Consider the following 19,437-nt stretch of genomic DNA (forward strand, 5'->3'; position numbering starts at 1 on the left):
CAGTAGGCCAAGGAGAATTCTGGCAAGGTAATAATTAAAACAATTTACAAAGACAAACAACGTTTAGAGCAAAACATCCTGAATGTTAACAAAAAAAAATGCTATAGGCAAATTTTGTTTATAAACTTGTTGAGGTTGCCTAGAGGTACTCAGTGTTAAAATGTTTTCCTATTATTAAAAAAAAAGTGAGTTAAATCCCAAGCACCAAAAAGAGAAAATAGATTTTAAAAAAGTCACTCAGATTTGAATTAAAACAAAGAAATGTAATTTTCATGAACTATACATTATAATATATCAGATTAATTCAGAGTAATGATGTTGAATAGCACATTAATAAGCATGTTACATATATAACAACCACAAAATCTAGCACAATATATGAGAAAAAGACATTGAATCCCAGCACTTGGGAGGCAGATGCAAACGGATCTCTGTGAGTTCAAGGCCAGTCTGGTCTACAGAGAGAGATCCAGGAAAGGCGCAAAGCTACACAGAGAAACCCTGTCTCGAAAAACAAAAAAAACAAAACAAAATATGAGAAAAAAGCTCATGTTACTTCTATTGATGTTAGTGAGAAAACACCATTACAAGCAATATATTGCACTCTCATTAAATGTTTCCTTACAAAGCTAATAAAGTATTAAGAAGTCAAGAAATAAAAGCCTTTTTATTTCTGGAATAAAAGCCTACAGAAGGTTTAAGAAAAAATAATATATTTTAATAAGATAAGATACAATGATATCACTGAAGAAAATAATTAGCAAAATAATATTATAGATTAAATGATATTATATAAAGTACTATCAAACTTTAAATTTAAATGAATATGCATAAGCTTACCCAGAAATATATCAGTTTCTAAAAAATGAATTTGTTGAATTAAGTAAAAAATAAGACACTGTACTCATGGATGTAAAACCATCTACACAAGACTAATGTGGATGGAAGGTTGACAGCAAGATGGTATAGAAGCCTGATGACATGAATTCAATCCTTGGAACACTCATAATGGTAGAAGGAGAGAATGAAGTCTATAAACTTGTCCTCTGAACTAAACCTACACCTTCACATGAGACTCCATTCACCACACAGACACACTATACTAATAAATATTGTTTTAGAGGAAGATTGCTAATGATTGCTAAATTGATTTGAAATTCAATACCATTGTACTATAAATAAAAGTTTGTGTTTTGATTTGCAGCTAGAAATATTCAATGCAAAGTTCTGGTTATAACAACAACAACAACAACAAAATAATAATAAAAAAGTCCTGGCATTCCACACCACTATAGTAGCCATAAGTTTGACAACCTGCTCTGGGAAATGTTCCTCACAGGATCAGGTATTTGACCACTTGGTCCTTTATTGGGAGATTTTATTCCTATAGCCTTACCAGAGGTGGCAATTTCACTATATATTCTTAAACAGAAAGATTTGAAGTTAGAGTCCACAACTAAGAGAACATGTGGGGGCTGGAGAGGTGGCTTAACAGTTAAGAGCACTGGCTGCTCTTTCAGAGAATCTGGGTTTAATTTTCTTGCACCCATATTTCTGTAACTCCAGCTCCTGTGGATGTAACATCTTCACATAGACATACATGAAGGCAAAATACTAATGGACATAAAATAAAAATAATAAATATTTCAGAGAGAGAGAGAGAGAGGGAGGAAGGGAGGGAGGGAAAATGTGTGACATTTGTCTACTGGGTCTGAATTTCCTCCATCAGTATAATGTGTTCTAGTTCCATACATTTTCTTGTCATTTCATAATTTCTTTTTTCTTTACTGATGAGTAGAATTACATTGTGTATATGTGTCACATATTCATTATTCACTCATCAATTGAAAGACATTTACGTTGTTTCCCTTCTCTATTCATTGTGTGAACAGGGCAGCAGTGACTATGGCTGAGAAAGTATCTCAGGAAGCAGGAAGCTGAGTACTTAGTGAATATGCCAAGTGGTAGTATAACTAGGTCAAATGCTTATTCCTAGCTTTGTGAGAATTCTCTATGTTGATTTACACAGTGGTTGCACCAATATGCAATTCCATCAGCAGTAAATGAATAAATGAGGATTGCTCTCTCCCCACCTCCTCTCTAGCATTTGTCCTCAGTTATTTTATTGATCTCAACCATTTTGACTGTTGTTTAAGGAGACAGATTATAAAGACTGCATTTAAGATTTGTTTGAAAGTAATGCATGAGTGAATGGAGGACACTTTAAGGAGGAAAAAGGCAGAGATGATAGGAAAGGGGAAAGACTAAAATGGCCAGAAGCAATCCTTTACCAAAAGGCATCAAGAGCCCATAAGTAGATGCCCCCAGTGAATAATCTTTCCAAAGATAACTGCAGGTATATTCTGCAATTTTTAGAGAACTTGCAAACTCCAGCTCCCCTGCCCACTAGTACTGATTATGACTGTTGTTTTGGTTTTTCTTTCTTGCTTTCTCACCCTCAGTCACTGAGGATCCTGAATACCTACCAAATAAACTCCAAGAATATAAGTCATTGTATCTGATTATGAATTGGGAACAACTCAGTATAAGGCATTAAAGAATTTACAGTAGAGGGATTAGGGCTTAATGACTAAATGTCTTAGGCAGATTTAACTGTCACTAAATTTTGAACAATAAGATACAAAATATATATGTAATACAATATCAAGAATGTATTTACCCCCAATTTACTTCCCAAAACAAATACTTTACAATCAAAGCCTTCTAATATTATTTCCACATAGAAAACATGTAAACAAAACCATATAGTAGATAGGCTAGATAGATAATAATAGATAGATGATAGATAGATAGATAGATAGATAGATAGATAGATAGATAGATGATAGATAGATAGATTTTTAAAAAATCAAGAAATCAGAGCATGCTCATAGCTTACTGACATTACTAGGGATGGTGGTAATCCTAGCATTACAAAATGAGACCCAGGAAAATTAGGAATTCAAGGTGATTCTCAGCCACATGAGGAATATGAGGCCAGCTTGAACTTCAGGAAACCTTGTCTCCAAAAGGGAAAAAGGAAAACAAGTACAAAGAAAAATAGACATGATTTTCTTAACATCAAGAAAGGTGAAAGAGGACAAACTGTCTTACATCAAAAGAATTCCAAGAAGTGTGATTAAATTCAATGAATATATTTTTGCTTGTATTTGAATTTAAACAAATAAAATTAATTTTGGGAACTACAAGGAAAACTTAAATACACCTAAAACTGGAAACTGCATTGTGGTTACACAAGAAAATCTCCACATGCTTTAAAAGTTCAGAAGTGATTCACATATCTTAAAAATATAAACCGAAATACATAACACAGGCCAAACTATATGTTGGGAGTTTGTTTAAAAACACTTCATATTTAAAAGAAGAGGTAAATATTTTAAGTATAAAAATTAAATGAAGACTGATGAGGATGTGAATGACGAAGAAGAAAAGGGATGTTAGAGTCTTTATTTCCATTCTAAGATTTTCATAATTCTAGGTTTTTAAAACAACGTGCCTCTTCTTTAGACAAAGTGAGTAAGCATAAATGGGTAGACAACTCAAATGGAAAGAATTGGTATGGTTATGAGGGAAGATTTGTGTTTGCAGAAGTAGGAGGGACACAAACGAATAACAAAGGTAAAGGAACAGGGCTAATCCAGTAGACAGGAACTGATCTCCAGTATAATAGAACAGTATGCATGAAAGCTGTTCTAGCATTAACTTAGCACAACCACATGGAATACCAGCTTTGTTTTTGAACAAGCAATTGTATTGAAGTAGAAGGAGGATGTTAGTGGGTAATAAAAGTCAGGAGAGGGATGACTTGTCTTTTAAAAATCATTCGCATACATGTAACTTTACAAGGACTGAAAAAGTTTTGTTTATTTATTTAGAAATGAACACATATAATACATAACAAAAATTAGAGAAAAGAGATGACTATGAGAGAAAGCAAGTGGAGCAAATGGAAAGATTTAAAGGGAGAAAGGGGAAAGTGGAAAATGTAATTATATTTTAATTTCAAAGAATAAAAATAAGAAGTCATTTCATTACTATGTCCCTTTGGTCCTAAGTATATCATCCATACTCCAGGGCATGTCCCATGCCCAGAACTAGTTGGCCTACAAAACATTAACTACATATTTATTTTGTGGGGTTTTTTTTGTAACTTTGTTTTGGAATGATTTTGTCTTGCTTTCTTGTTTGATTGAATAACTGGTTGATTTTTTTTGGTTTTGTTTGGAAAGATAGAGACAGAACATGAAATTGGGTGAGTAGGAAGGTGAGGAGGATCTGGAGAAGTCAGACGGGGAAAATGTGATTAAAATATACTATAAAAAAGCTTTAACTAAAATACTCTCAATACTGTTAGTAAATATTTTTAAAAGACAAGAAGTAATTAGAAACATAATAACAATACTCATTTCAATATTCCAACACTGTTGTTCCCTTTGTGAAAATATCATAATATCTATTTTAAATACTGTGCTCTGAGACATCTTGCCCTTATGTCATGATTTCCATGAAACCAAAATAAAGTGTGCTGTGGTGAAAAGCAAGCTCTGGACATTGATGGGCCATGATGGGCCATGGAAACCTGGTGGTTATGTTGAATGAGGAATTTTATGCAAGGTAACCTCATTGGGAAGTGTATTTTTTATTATATGCACTTTATATTTATTTATTTTATTAATTTATATTTTATTTAAGTGCTCTGTGTAGAAATCTGATGCTGGGCATCAAGATGTCTGTCACTCTTATGAGCTTTCTGCTAACAAAAGAGAATTTGTCAAGAAAACATAAAGACCTAGCTAGCATAAATTATGGACCCTGAACTATTAATAGCGATGATAATGATGGATCTAGGCACAAGACACAATTGGAGAAATTTATACCAATCTTTGAAATGTATTCAGTGTGATATTTTATGATAGATGATTAAGGTGGTAGTAAAACTCTACAAGCACATTTCAACTTGCACAGTATTATGCATTGTCATGGCAGATCTCCCTACACAATAACTATATAAGTGAATCTTGTATAGACAAGTTTGGCCCACTACCTTATTTTGTGAATATAGGAAAAATAAGTTGCACTTACTAAAACAATGCCAATAAATGGTCAAGGCATTCTTTGGGAAATATGTAAATGATTAGGCCTTTATTTCCTTAGAGAAACTAAATTAGATTAATGGAATTTTTTTGTGATTCAACTTACTGTCTACCTACTGGTCCAAAGAGATGAAAAGTTGGGAATTAGGTACTTACAGGAAAGGTATACTATGAAACTAATCTCTAGACTGCTACCATGGTATTCCTGAAAGAATCGACAAAGAGATCAAGGGAACAGAAGAGAGAAACTATCCCCACACAAATACAAGCAAAGTGTTGTAAGGAGAAATGAATCTATTCAGCAAATGCTTTGACATATGGCGTCCATATGCAAAAACAACAAATGTAGAGATTATCATGCTGGGTCATATACCTACATATAAAAGGGGAAATATTTTTAAAAATCTAGAACATAAATAACATCACTTTGACACCAGGTTTATAGATAAGTGAAACAGCAAAATCTACCAAAGAGGCAATTGGTAGACAAAACCACTAAAATTAGACTTTTAACATGTTATAGGCAGTTTTAAAAGATTGAAAACACTAACAGAAAGGCAAAAAGAAGTTACATGAAAGCACATATCAGATTAAAAGCTGAAAAATAAAAATAAGCTATCAACTCTTAAAGCTAACATTAATAAAACATCTAGTTATGATTGGGAAAATGATCTCAGGCATCTTAAACTAGAACAAATGTAAATGGTCAAAGAGCGTGTGAAAGAACTCATAGTATCATAGGTGACTAGGGACATTCCCTTGAAACAGATTTCTATACTACCCTTAGGGTGACTAATATCCCAGACACTGCCAAACTAAATACAAGCATGTGAGGCAGCATGAATCTTCTTCTGATTGGATTGCAAACTGGAACCACCACTTGGGTAGGCAGCTTGTCAGTTTTATAAATGGACAAATGTATATTTAACAAACACCCTAACAGTCATGCTTCCAGGTATTTCCCAGTTACATTAAAACTTAAAATCTGCACCCAAACATTTAAAACAGCTATTTATAATAAGGAAATCTTGAAAGCACCATGATGTCCTTTACTAATGTAGTCATGAGCAGACAGTGGCACACACATTCTCCAGAATATTATTCATTCATAACAATAAATGATTTATCAGGCCACCAAAACACCAAGATATCTTAAATGCATATTTTAATTGAAAAAAATCTGAAATGTTTTTCTAAACATGTGGTGTTATAGAAAGGGGAAAAAATAAACAGACTTGAAGAAAAAACAAACATAATTGCCAGAAGTTTGTAGTTGTGGAATGAGAGACAGATGAAAAATGAAGATCCTAGTATTTTCAGGACAGTGAAAACATTCCTGTGATAATGTAATCATGGACACATGATATCATGCTTTTACCACAGCTCCAAAGAGCTCAACACAGAGTTGGTACCAATGTAAATAATCTGGACTTAGTCTCTAATGTTAGATAATCAGTTGCAGCAAATATATCCTACTAACACTCTGTGTTATAAGTAAGAAACTGAGGGTCTGGGTAAATTTATGGGAGGGACATTGATGAGTTTTCCTCTCAAATTTTCTATAAACCAAAGTGCCTCCCTGATTAACTGGTTATAAAAATAAAAATGTGGGTTGGATCAAAGTCCAGGAATGAAATTTGGAGTAGTAATATAAACAACACAACTAAATATGCAAATGAAGATAAAGATAATAGGTCCAGCAGGTGGAGAGTAACCAGGAGACAGTCAAGATGTAGCATCTGTGTTATTGAGGAGAGTAAACTAGTTCAGTCATTGTGGAACATAGTGTGAAGGCTCCTCAAGATGGAGAACAGTGCTATAAAATCATTTTTTGTACATGATATAGCTGCAATACTCACAAACTCATTTAGGTGCATTTTTCGCAACAATACATGTCCAAAATCAAGCTAATTAAAATTCCAGCATGGAGTTGGGAGAGGATGATAATGCCTCACCCCTTAGCTGAGAAGCTAGGTTTCTGAGGAAGGGAAGACAGAATTTTCTCTCTGTGGAAGTTTGGCCACTGGTAGGTTGACCATGTGTCATTGGATGGTCATGCTCATACATGCAGTGCTAAGGGGACTCAGTGTGTCATGAAAGAAAAAAATGTAAACAAGAGCAAGGAGGAGGGTATATGAGAGGATTTGGAGGGGAAAGGGAAGGAAGAAATTTTATAATCATATTAAAAATCTTAAAAATTAAATGAAGAAGGGAAAACCAGTCAGGGTGACACAGGTCTTTAATCCCAGCAACTGCAAGACAAAAACAGGCTTATCTGTGAGTTCATGGCCAGCCTGGTCTACAGCGTGAGTTCCAAGGCAGTCAGGGCTACACAGAGAAACTCTGCTTTGAAAAAAACTAAAAAATCAAGCAAAAAAAGGGAAGAGAAGGAGGAAGATATGGAGGACAAGGAGAATATGAAGTTGGAAGGGGACATGTTGGATGGGTAGTGAAGGGAGCTGAATAGGGGAGAAGGAAGGTGTAGTCTAAGTGCAATGTGTCCATATAGAAAATAAAATAATGAGAAATAAGACTAGCATTTGATTCATTAATCCATTAGTGGACATTTAGCCACAGAAATTGATATCAGCATGTCAAAGGAACCCGCACTTCTCTATTTATTGCATCATTATTTGCAATAGCCAAAAGAAACAAAAAAACTTGCTCCCATCAGCTGATAAGTGGATAACCAGTATGTAGTCAGAAAATCTGATATACATATACATTTACACACAAGCACATACAAACACATAGAAACACACACACACTCACTCACTCACTCCCTTACACACATACCCCTCCAAGCATCTGACTGCTATTTAGCCACGAAAAAGAATAGAATACTTCCATTACTATATGAACAGAGTGGCAGTCATGATGTTAAGTAAACCAGGAAGGATACAGAAAGATAAATAATACATTGCTCATATGTGCAATCTGAAATATTTATACTATCAAAATTAACATTAAGAATAATTGATAGGAGATTTTAGGAAGAGTTGGGAGGTGAAGACATGAACAGAGGCATTGGGCATTGGTGTCAATGTAAGTTTCAGTCAGATGGGATAGAGATTTCAGAAATGTTATTCAAGAGAAGGGCTGTGAAAATGGAGACATACAGTATGCTTCAAAACACTTTTTTTTAAAAAAGGGGATTTTGCATATTTCATCCAAAAAAATGATAAATATTTGAGAAAATAAATGTTTTTCTTGATATAAAGATTACACACCGATATAGAAGAATTCCATATGCCCCATCCCCATGAACATCATAATTTCTAAGTTTAGTTCCCTGTTAAACTACTTATTATCATAATCTAAAAAGTTCATTATATATGTCACCTCTTTGTCTTAAATTGTTTTGCTAATACTCTAAGGGAGTCTGTTCTAATTACACATGAATTTCAAAAGCAGTAAGCACACACATACACACACACACCAAAAAAATACTAGAGCAAAAATGTCCAGTGAGGAGATTTTAAATTCCTCTTAGAATGTGGTGATATGAGCAGAGGCAATGAAACCACTTTTTAATGAATAAAAATAGGCATTCATTGTCAAAGAGCAAGCACTAAGCATTTTCCAATTGTTGGACAGTTTGATTTTGAATACACTGGCTTTGGAAGGGAACTGACTTCAAAATGAAAGCATAAAATCCTTTCACATCGGAGTCTTCAATTGTGTGCCTGAAAATATTTTGATTTCTTTGTGTAAGTGCTATGGCATATCATCGCCTCTAACTACATGCTTACCACAGTGTTTGAAAATTGAGCTGGCAATTTACATAGCGTATCACAAGTGAAGCAAAGCAGGAGAATATTAAATGGTATGCAAATTGATTCATGAATATGAATAGCATCCCAAGTTACAGATACTGTCATAACATCAAGGAACTTAAAACAGGATTTTATTACAAAAGCTGACGTTCTGTAGAATAAAGTATAGCAAAGATGACTGACAATCCTAATGTATAGGTACCTCGGATCTAGTTCTGTGAGACACAAACAGTATTATTCTCCTCAAAATGAGAAAATGAAATGTGTGATACACAGTATCAGAGCTGTAAGAGTTACAACTTCAAATATTTATTTGATATGGTCAAAATTCCTTCATATCATTACATTATCTGCATTTTATAAAGTACTGTGATAGCAATATATCCTGGGTTCCGTGACAGTGAAAGGAAAACAGGTCCAGTGCTGGGGCATTGATTTACATATGTGTAAACTGTAGCTTACATGATGTTATTTTTTCCATTCAAAGTTTGCTTTTTTTGTGTGTGTGTGTGTGTGTATGTGTGTGTGTGTGTGTACAATCATGTATATAAGTGTTGTGTGATGAGGAACTTGCTAGAGTCAGAAGACAGCTAGCAGGAAGGAGTCTGTATTTTCCTTCATTGTTGGCTCTGGAGATGGAACTTAGATCTTCAAGTTTGGTAGTTAGTTTCCCCACCGCTCAGTTATTTTTAGAATGTTGTTTCTTCTGACCCTTGGCTAGATTCCAGGTTTGTTGACTAACTTTCAGGACCTTGAATATCATTTGACTTTCTTACAATGTCCTAGAGATTAAATTAGTGGTTGTCTTCCTTCCTACACGAGAATGTCTACCATATCATTACTAAGAAAACAGATACCTTGGAAGCCCCCAGATCAGCTCCTTTCTCAACAGGAAATGCAGGCATCCTTGAGGCATCAGGATCCCTTAAGAATGGGAGAAAGTGGGTTGTAATCACACAGTGGAATGAAGCACATGGGGAATGAGGAGCTGTAGTAGTTCCAGTACACTCTATGGGGAACTGATGCCGGTCCCCGCTTACCATTGCGAGCAGGTTTAAGCAACATATGATTATGCGTAGCTACAAAATCTTTAGCTATCATATAAACATGTGGTTACTTCAGCTTCTCTCTTCCCTTCCCAAAACACACATTAGCAACCAATAGAGGACCAGACCATTAGACATCAGACCATTACACAACCAACTTGAGAAACTTCAGTCTGTAATCTCAGCCAATTCCAAGTAAACTCTTGAGAATGGATGCAAGCATGTACACCAGCTGTTGTCTCAGACAACCCTCACCCTACACTGTAACTGTGTAAAGCCTAGAGCTCTTTGCTTTGCCCTTTCTTATCACAATCTCTGTGCCCTCCCTATTCTCTTTATTGGAAATACTATATGAGATGAAGACCATCTTTTTCTTTCCTAAAGCTGGGACACAAAATCCTGTTTCTCGTGAAGAATCAACCCTACCACAGACACAGTAGTGAACCTTGGATGTCCCTGTGTGCCAAGCTATTAGTCTCTCACATGGAACAACTACTACATTCCTCCTAAACATACCTGGGCCTTATGTTTTGTAAAGGAAATATATTGAGGGACTGCCTATTAAAAGCCACTTCAGTCTTCCCACAGTCTACAAGGAAAATGGCTGAATGTTTGCCTGGAAGTCAGGGATTTTCAGCACATATCCTTTCTCAGCTTCTGTATTTGAAACCCCACTAGACCTTTAGTGGTTTGCCTCCACTCTTTTGAACTTCTTGCAATTCCAGAAGCAAAATAGCCTTTTAAAAAGGTGACAGATAATTATACACATTCGCTGTATAGAATATAATGTGCTGTAGTATTTATACACTGTGGACTCGTTACAACTATGTAATTAATAAATGCATTGCCTCCCATAGTTAATCATTGTGTGGTTCAATAGCTTTAAGACTGCTTGTTTCCTGGTCTTTCTTTCTGCCTCTAATAGGATTGCCCTTTTGTTCCCAGCTCACCAAGGAATGTTGTACTTATGTTTGAAACTCAGTGCAATTGTCACTTTGTATGGAAAGCCTTTCACATCTCCCTTCTTTGTGCTGGAGCTGTCCTTTGTATATAATTCTATTATTGCACCTTTTAAATGGTATTACCATTATTTGTTCTTGTGTCTAAACATGTCTGATTTCATCTAGATGGTCTCTCTGGAAACAGTAAAATGGAGAGACACTTGAGTTTATAGGAGCCTGGGCAGTTATTTTAATGAGAAGACTTAAAATACACATGAAAAAAATTACTTAATGTCAAACTCTCTGTGTTGGCAGGAACTATGCAAGATGGTAGATAATGTCACTCCTGCATTTAAGCCTACCCTGGTGTCTGAAGGGAAAGGATCAGATGTAAGAAAATGACTAAGCAGGTTATGTCAACAGGGTCTGCTTGAAAAGCAAAACTGCATCACATAGGACTTGAGAACATTTGAGGACAAGAAAACATTAAACCTTGCATCATTACATATGTGTGTTCATACAAAGTATTTGCTCAGCATGTATCATATACATAATCTTGTCTGGAAACATTTTCCACAAAGCATGAGAATTCTAGAAGGCTATAATTAACCAGAATGCAACAGAAAGAACTAAAATATACATAAAGACTAAATGCACCAAGTCTCCACCATAGTTTAGATTTTGATAAACTTACTTTTTTCACAATTACATTTCTAAGTGTTGTTAGACACTAGTTTAATCTCTCCGATGAAACTTCAGGAGCATAGTGCTACTGAATATTTATCCTTCTGTTCTATGTGTACTGTGCCTTACACATGCAAGGATGAGAATTTTTCACCTTCCCCAAGGGAGTAGTTTTGCCACCACTGTGAAAGCAAACTTCAAAAATATTATTTACAACCATGTTGACTAGACATGGAAACAGTGGAAACTTTTATTTTCATTACTTTAATTTGTGTTATTTCAAAATAAGACACAGTGAAATGTGACTAAGACCAGTGTACTGTAGAGCAGCCATCACCCCCAGGGGCCTCTCACTTCCCTCTCGGCTCCTAAAGGTTCCCTTGAGAATCGGTCCAAGCTGCTTTTCTGTGTAAGTTAAAGTTTTTCACAACATTGGCCAAGTTGGTAATCAGGCTCTCAGTTCCACTTCTAAGGAAGGTCAGCTCAGCATTTTCTCAGTTTCTAGTGTCCAGGGACACTAGAATATTAATTCATATCCTCAGTCTAGAAGCTAGCTATTTTTCCTAGCTTCTCAGGTAGGGAAATGGGGCAAGACAGGATTGAAAATTATCTCAATAAAAGATAAAGGAACATACCCATGCCAGATTTTTATATAGTTTATGCAGATTCAGAAGGTCTCAGTCTTTCTAATCCAATAAATTCTTATAGATTTCCCCAGAGCTATAGGAATCTCAACCAATTCTCATTACTGGCAGTCAAAATTAATAGAAGCAAATAGATCCACATTTGTTATATGATATAAGGAATCCACGAGTCACTCAAAACCACACATTTATTGTGAAACACTTGTTTGCCTATGAACAACACTGACCAGCATGGCATGGTAACCCTAAGAGTGTAGCAGTAGCAAATGTACTTTGGTGATAACGCACAGCATACAAATTGACCTAAAAATCTTCTCAACAAGAGAGAAAATTTTTCTGGTACTGGAAACCTGGCCAAGTACCCATGGCCAGTGAAGTCATGGATCTTAGAGGAGAATCTACAAACACCACTTTAATAAACCAGCATAATCCCCCCTAATTACATTATAAATATTTGTCCTTTTATCCCACAGACAAGTGTAGCTCTTTTTTTCATATATATAATGAGATTTTCTTTTCATTTTAAATACCACCCACAATTCCCCTGTCTTCCCTCCTCCCACCCCTGAGCCTCCCCCCCCTCACCACCCCCCATTCCCATCTCTTCCAAGGCAAGGTCTCCTATGGGGAGTCAGCAAAGCCTGGTACATTCAGTTGAGGCAGGTTGAAGCTCCTCCTCCCTGCACCAAGGTTGCACAACACAAAGTGCCTCACCATAGGCTCTAGGTTCCAAAAAGCCAGCTCAGGCAGAACTCCAGGAGCTCAATCAATGAGAGAGAGAGGAGGGATTCTATGAGCAAGAGATATGGAGACCATGATTAGAAAAAGTACAGAGACAACTAGCCAAATTAGTGGAAACACATGAACTATGGACAAATAGCTGAGGAGCCCCCATGATACTGGACTAGGCCCTCTGGACATGTGTAGCTCTTATACCTCATCAAGAAAAAATCTCTTTCCAACAGATGGAGACCACCATGGAAAACCACAACCTATCACAAAGCCCAGTCACAATGAATACATCTACAATATAACATCCACACATAGGCTCAGGGAACATTGTGGAAGAGGAAGCAGAAAGATTGTAAGAACCAGGAGATTGGGGAGTTTGCTGTGAAATGGTATCTCCTAGTAATTTCTGAAGCTACACACTTATAGTGCCAGCAAAATGACAACACAGATATGAGCTAAACAAGGATAATACCATAGACACACCAAAGCAGTCAAGGAAAATTTAATGAGAGTTCCACCTTACACAAAGAACTGTAGACATCTAAGGAATACTGAAAGTTGAAGAAATAGACTTCTCTAGGGAAGAACACACCAACTGGTTATCTACTCCCAAATGGTCAGCCTTGAACACATAGATACAAATATCACTATTCAGACTGAGCAGAGGTTATTTACCTACTTAGTAATATATATTTATATATTATCTAACAACAATTAATGAAAAAAAATAAGCCATGAATTTTAAAGAGAGCAAGAGGCGGTATATGGGAAGGCTGGAGAGAGGACAAGGAAGGACAGATAATGTGTTTATATTATAATCTCAATAAATAAATTTTAATAGTCCATGGACCATGCAAAAATGATTCTGAAAATATTTAAAATAATAGCCAAAATGATGAGTTTAAAGTTCAGTTTAAAGTTGTTTAAAAATGTTTCTTCACTCAGAAAACATAATTCCAATCACAAGGAGATAATATCTTATTGCCAACCTCCAGTTCCTCTTATTTTACCCCTTTTTGACTGTGCTTAACTTAAGTTATCCTCCCTGTATATTGAGGCTAATGATGATTATCTTTCTAAGTCACACTTTTATCACAAAAATTTCAACATTACTTTTATGACTACATATAGCTCTAGAACTTGAAAAACATGATTGCTCACAATCTGGGCTGAAGATCATCTTCTACTGCTTAGCACCTGTTCTTCACGTTTGTTCAACCATATCTTCAAATCCTTTTTATTTGTTGGGTCACTTAGGCAAAGTTAGTTGTAGCAATAGGAGCAGGGCCTGAAAATGAAAAGATCAATTTCTTCAAATATTAATTGCATATATCTTTGATAATGACTAGAAATGCCAAACTAAAATAAGACAAATACCTATGATATTTCTCTCATGTCTGTGGTTCAGACCTAATATCCCAAATGAACTTTAATGTGATTTTTCAAGGTAAATATATTATTTGCTTTTTAAAAATTCTTTTACTGAGCTGCATTGAAAAATACTACAAAGTTGAGAAGCCCATTCCCAGTGGACAGATCTACAAAAAACTCTCACACCTAAGGCTCAGGGAACATGGTGAGGAGTGGGCAGAAAGATTGTAAGAGCAGAGGGCCAGGAAGATTTCTGGGAGATTTTGTCTCCTAGGAATGTCAGAAGCTGCACCTATAAAGCTGTACCAACACAACTGCCCAAATGAGCTGAACAATAACAAGAATAATATGTCAGAGTGGACAGGGGAAAACGCGTGAAGATTGAACCCTACACAAAGAACTACAGGCACATAAGGAATGCTCATTGTAGGAGAAGTAGTCTTCCCTAGAAAAGAACATAGCAGTTAGTTATCCAATGCCCAATGGTCAGCCCTGAAAGCATGCATACAAGTAACATTATAAGGACTGGAAAAGTTATATTTAGGAATGTATATATACATATACACACATATATATAATGTATTCATATATTATATGTATATATTTATATTAACATGCATATATTTATATACAGGTATGCATATACATGCAACAACAATGAAAGAGGCCATGAATTAGGAGGAGAGTAGACAGGGACATATAGGAACATTTGGAGGGAGGAAAGGGAAGGGAGAGAGTTTTTTAAAATTAGTTTACATCCTCATTTTAAAAAGTGAAAAACAAACAATAAATTAGAGGAATATTTAAAGCTGGTGAGTGTGTGTGTGCCTGTGCATGCATATGTGCTGTGTGTGTGCATTGCGTATGTGTTTGTTCTCTGTGTATTGTGTGTTCTACGTGTGTGTATTGTGTGTGTATGTTGTATGTATGTGTGTAGTGTGTGTGTGTGTGTGTGTGTGTGTGTGTGTGTGTGTGTGTGTGTGGTCTGTCTGTCTGTGTAAACTTGACATCATGCTCAATGGGGGGGCCCAGAGATCATCCTCTCACAGCTTCACAATGCTATGATTACAAGCATACACCATCATACCATGTTGATAGAAACTGGAGATACAAACCAGGTCCTCATGTTTTAGAGGCAGGTGTTTATCAACTGAGTCATCTCCAAGGTCCCTTAAAACTGATACTTAAACCATGGAAGAAGGCTGTTCTCATATTATGGGAAAGAAAACAAGCTGTGACTAGCAGGTAAGTGTGTTGGATAAAGTGCTCTTCAGAGACAGCCACTCTTGAGAGAAAGCTGAAGGTGGCAGTCCATCCTGAGGAGGAATCTTTGTACAACATTATCTTCTATGGGTCTCAAGCTTGGAGTCATGATTTTAAAATCATTCACAGGATGACACTTAGCCTTAGGTAGAAAGTAAGACATAAAGAAGTTGCCAAAGTGGCCAGGGTAGGAAAGTCACCTTTAAACCCACACAATAAACTGTAGTCTGAAGAAGACTAGTGTGTTTACTTATTGACACTGGGGACCTTGCCAAGGCAAGCAAGGACAGATGGTCACTAAAATATGAAAAAAAATTGTGTTAAAATACCACTTGGATCAGCCTGAGGCTGGCTCCAGTTTAAATCAAGCTCCATTCAGAATTCCATTTGAACTGTGTTTTCTCCAATATCTTACAGCTTATTAAATTTCAGAGTCCTAGATGAGCCAGGAGAGACATACTCCGTAGTTCTCACTGCTGACAAAGATGAGCTCAGCTCAGAATTCATGTACATCTCAGCAACAACTTCAGACATTTCAGAAGATACCCCTGGAATCCATATCCACAAAGATAGAAGAGTCTGCTAGTTAGGTGATAAAGCCTTGACCTTGTTTAAAGCAGAGTTCTAATCATGTGTGCTCTGACTTTGAAGGTCCAAGGTACATGTGGATTGCAAAAAAAAGAAGTCTTTCCATTTTAATCCTTGAATCTGTGAAAGCTAAGAGAACCACAGGACAGCAAATGATGATTTAATCTTTCCTAGGAAGGGACAAGAATAAAACAGTGTGAGGCTCCTTAGTGTACTTCCATCCCCCAAGTGAAGGTGGACACCAGAAGGGCCCCACGGGATGAATAATGAGGAATCATAGTGGTAAGCCATTTTATCAAAAATATTAGCACAACAGTTTGGTCATGAATCATGTCTTTGGGCTTTCATCCCAGAACATGTTCATATTTGGGCTCACTGGAATTTCCCTAAGGTCTCATGTTGGTAAATGATAATGTAAAAACCATTGGATTATACTGGGTACATCTTGATTACATGGAAAATCACTTAACACTGTATGGAAAGAAGGTCAGACTTGAAAATGATAACCAAAGGGAAATAAGTAATATCTAGCTATCTTCACCAACCCTGCTTCCTAATTTCTATGAAACCCTGCAACAAAACCAGTGGCCAAACAAATACAAGTAGTCATTCTTTGTTTAATTTAAGGGGAGATCTGTCAAAGTTCCCCTCAAGTTCTGTCATTTCATTTGATGCTTCTTGGTTACTATTATCTAGACAGGGAGTCTGTAAAGCAGTCCAAGCCAGGAGTATATTTTCTGCTTTAAGGAAAACATCCAGACCCCAAAGTGATTCCACGGAGATTACAGGTTTTGTGAGGGAGACCATGAAAAGGGGCATGATTGTAGACCATATAAAATACAAAACAATTTTTCAGGCTATGAGCTGCAAATTCCTGAAAATAACCTACTACTATATATCACGGTTTCCCTTTTGCTTGGCCAACTTAATAAATTTAGCTGGAAAATATTATTTAACAATGCAACAGATATTTTCCATCGTCAGTATTATGAAGTACAAACAGAAAAGAAAATTTCCTAGTACTACCTCCCATAATAAATACTCTTAACCTCCTGTGTTCTTCCACTTACAATTCTTATCTTTGATATTTTCTTTTTTTTTTTTTTTGCATGATTGTAATCACGCTGAACCTACAAGTTTCTTTTTGTTTGCTTGTTTTTGTTTTTCTACCACCAAAATATTCTTTCATTTTCGTATTTTAGAGTCTCATAAAGCCCCAGCTAATGCTCAGATTCATTCTGTAACCAAAGTTGGCCTGAAACTCTTGTTCTTTCTTCTTCTGTCTTCCAGTTGCTGAGATTATAGATGTATATCACCACACCTCCTTGAAATAGTTTTTTTTTTCTAATTTAACTTTTTATTGCTTGTGGATTACCCATCATATATCTTGATCCCATTCATCTCCATGTCCCTTACCATCTGCCCTCTGCCCTTGCAACACCCCCCCAATAAAAACAAAATAAATTTTAAAGGAAAAGAAAAAAGAAATGAAAATAAAAATCTCATTGTGGAAGCTATAGTGTGACACAGTGAGTCACACAGTATACTTTTGTCCATATATCTTTCCTTACAAGTGTTCATTGCAATGAGACATTGGTCTGGCTCAAGACCTCTGATTTTGGTTACATTGTGGAAACTGGGTTCTCACTGGGGCTCCTCTCAGATATCCTATTGTTGTCCTTTGTCATGGAGATCCTGCAGCTTTAGTTCTGCAGAACTGGTCCCTTCACATGCTCCAGCAGGTCATAGATGGAGTGGATGTTTGGATGAGCCAATTCATAGCCCTAGTTCTAGGTCTAGATAGTTATTGAGTTGGTCAGCCCACCAGCTCCCCCTCATCCTCACCAACAGGACAAACCTGGCTAGCTTAACCTCTGTAGTAAGCAGCAAGGGGCAGGGAGATTCTCCTGCTTTCATGCCCTCTGGCTGGCTCATCCACACCTATACAATTAGGGCCAGCTCTACTGTGTTGCCCCCGTAGAAGTGTAGGGGCCACTATTCTGAGTGCTGCAGTTGGTTAGAGGCAGATCAAGTTCTCACATTCTTGTGACCTCAAGGCCAGCTCTCCTACCTGCCACCTAGCCAGCAGGGTCAGCAGGACCTGTTCTCCCAAGTGAAGTAGCCAATGAGGGACAGGACCACTTTTTCCACTCTTATGATCTAGGGGCCAGCTCTCCTGCCTACTAAAGACATTGAGGGGTGAAGGGGAAAAAGGTGGTATCTCTCTCATAGCTGTTGAGTAATGGGGCCAACTTTCCATGCTCGTGTTCTCAGGGCCAGCTCACCTGAACCCCCACCAAGGTCAGCTCTGTCATGCTTGCCCAGGTGAGGTGAAGGACATGCTATCTGAAGTGATGCAGTTCGTGAGGGGAAGGACCAGTTCTCCACAGTGTTTGCAGCCAGGGAGGCAGAGGGCCAACTCTGTGCAGCCCTATGCTCTTGGCCTTCATGGTAAACAGAACTGTGGACATCAACAGAGAACACAGCTGTGGCAAGGATTTGGGTCCAGACATAGTCCTTGGCAGTAATCAGGGCCTGGACATCACCATGTCCACAGGTGGCAAGTAGGCCACCTACCTCAGCAAACTTTCCACCACCTTCACCTCTTCAGATCTGCCTCTCTCCACAGGTCATGAGTCATTCTGTCTCTCTGTCTCTTCCATACCGAACCATATATTTGCTCACCATAATGGTGCCCAGCCATCCATGTTTTCTCTTCCCCACCTGGGTGGATAGCCCCAGGGAGGCAAGTGTGTCTTCTTCTTCTGTTCACTCTTAATGGCCACAATTTTTTAACCAGTTGTTAACAGTCATTCATTGATTTCAAAATGAGTGCATTATGAAAATGATCTTGAAGACAAATATTATTGGCAGAAAACATTATGTTTTTTCAAGTTAGACAAAAAGAAAAACTTCAACATTTTGATGAAGATTAGAAGATGTAGAAAGTAATTCTTATTTCTATAGTAATAAAAATGTACCTCATGGGACTGTAGAAATGGCTGTGTTTAAGAGTACTTGTTGATCTTGCAGAAGACCCTGGTTCAATTATGAGCACCCACATAATAGCTAACAATCATCCACAACTATAGTTTCAGGGAATCCAATGCCCTCCTCTGACTTCTGCAGTCTTTAGGCACTTACTTGCATGGTGCACATACATGCAGGCCAAACACTCAAACAATTTTTATGTGTTTAATAAATAATTCTGTGTGTTTGATAAACAAACAATTCTAAAACAACATTTTTAAAATGCACCTTGTCTGTCTGTACTCTCA

Source organism: Peromyscus leucopus, chromosome 16_21 (assembly GCF_004664715.2).
Source record: "Peromyscus leucopus breed LL Stock chromosome 16_21, UCI_PerLeu_2.1, whole genome shotgun sequence".
NCBI classification, from domain to species: domain Eukaryota; kingdom Metazoa; phylum Chordata; class Mammalia; order Rodentia; family Cricetidae; genus Peromyscus; species Peromyscus leucopus.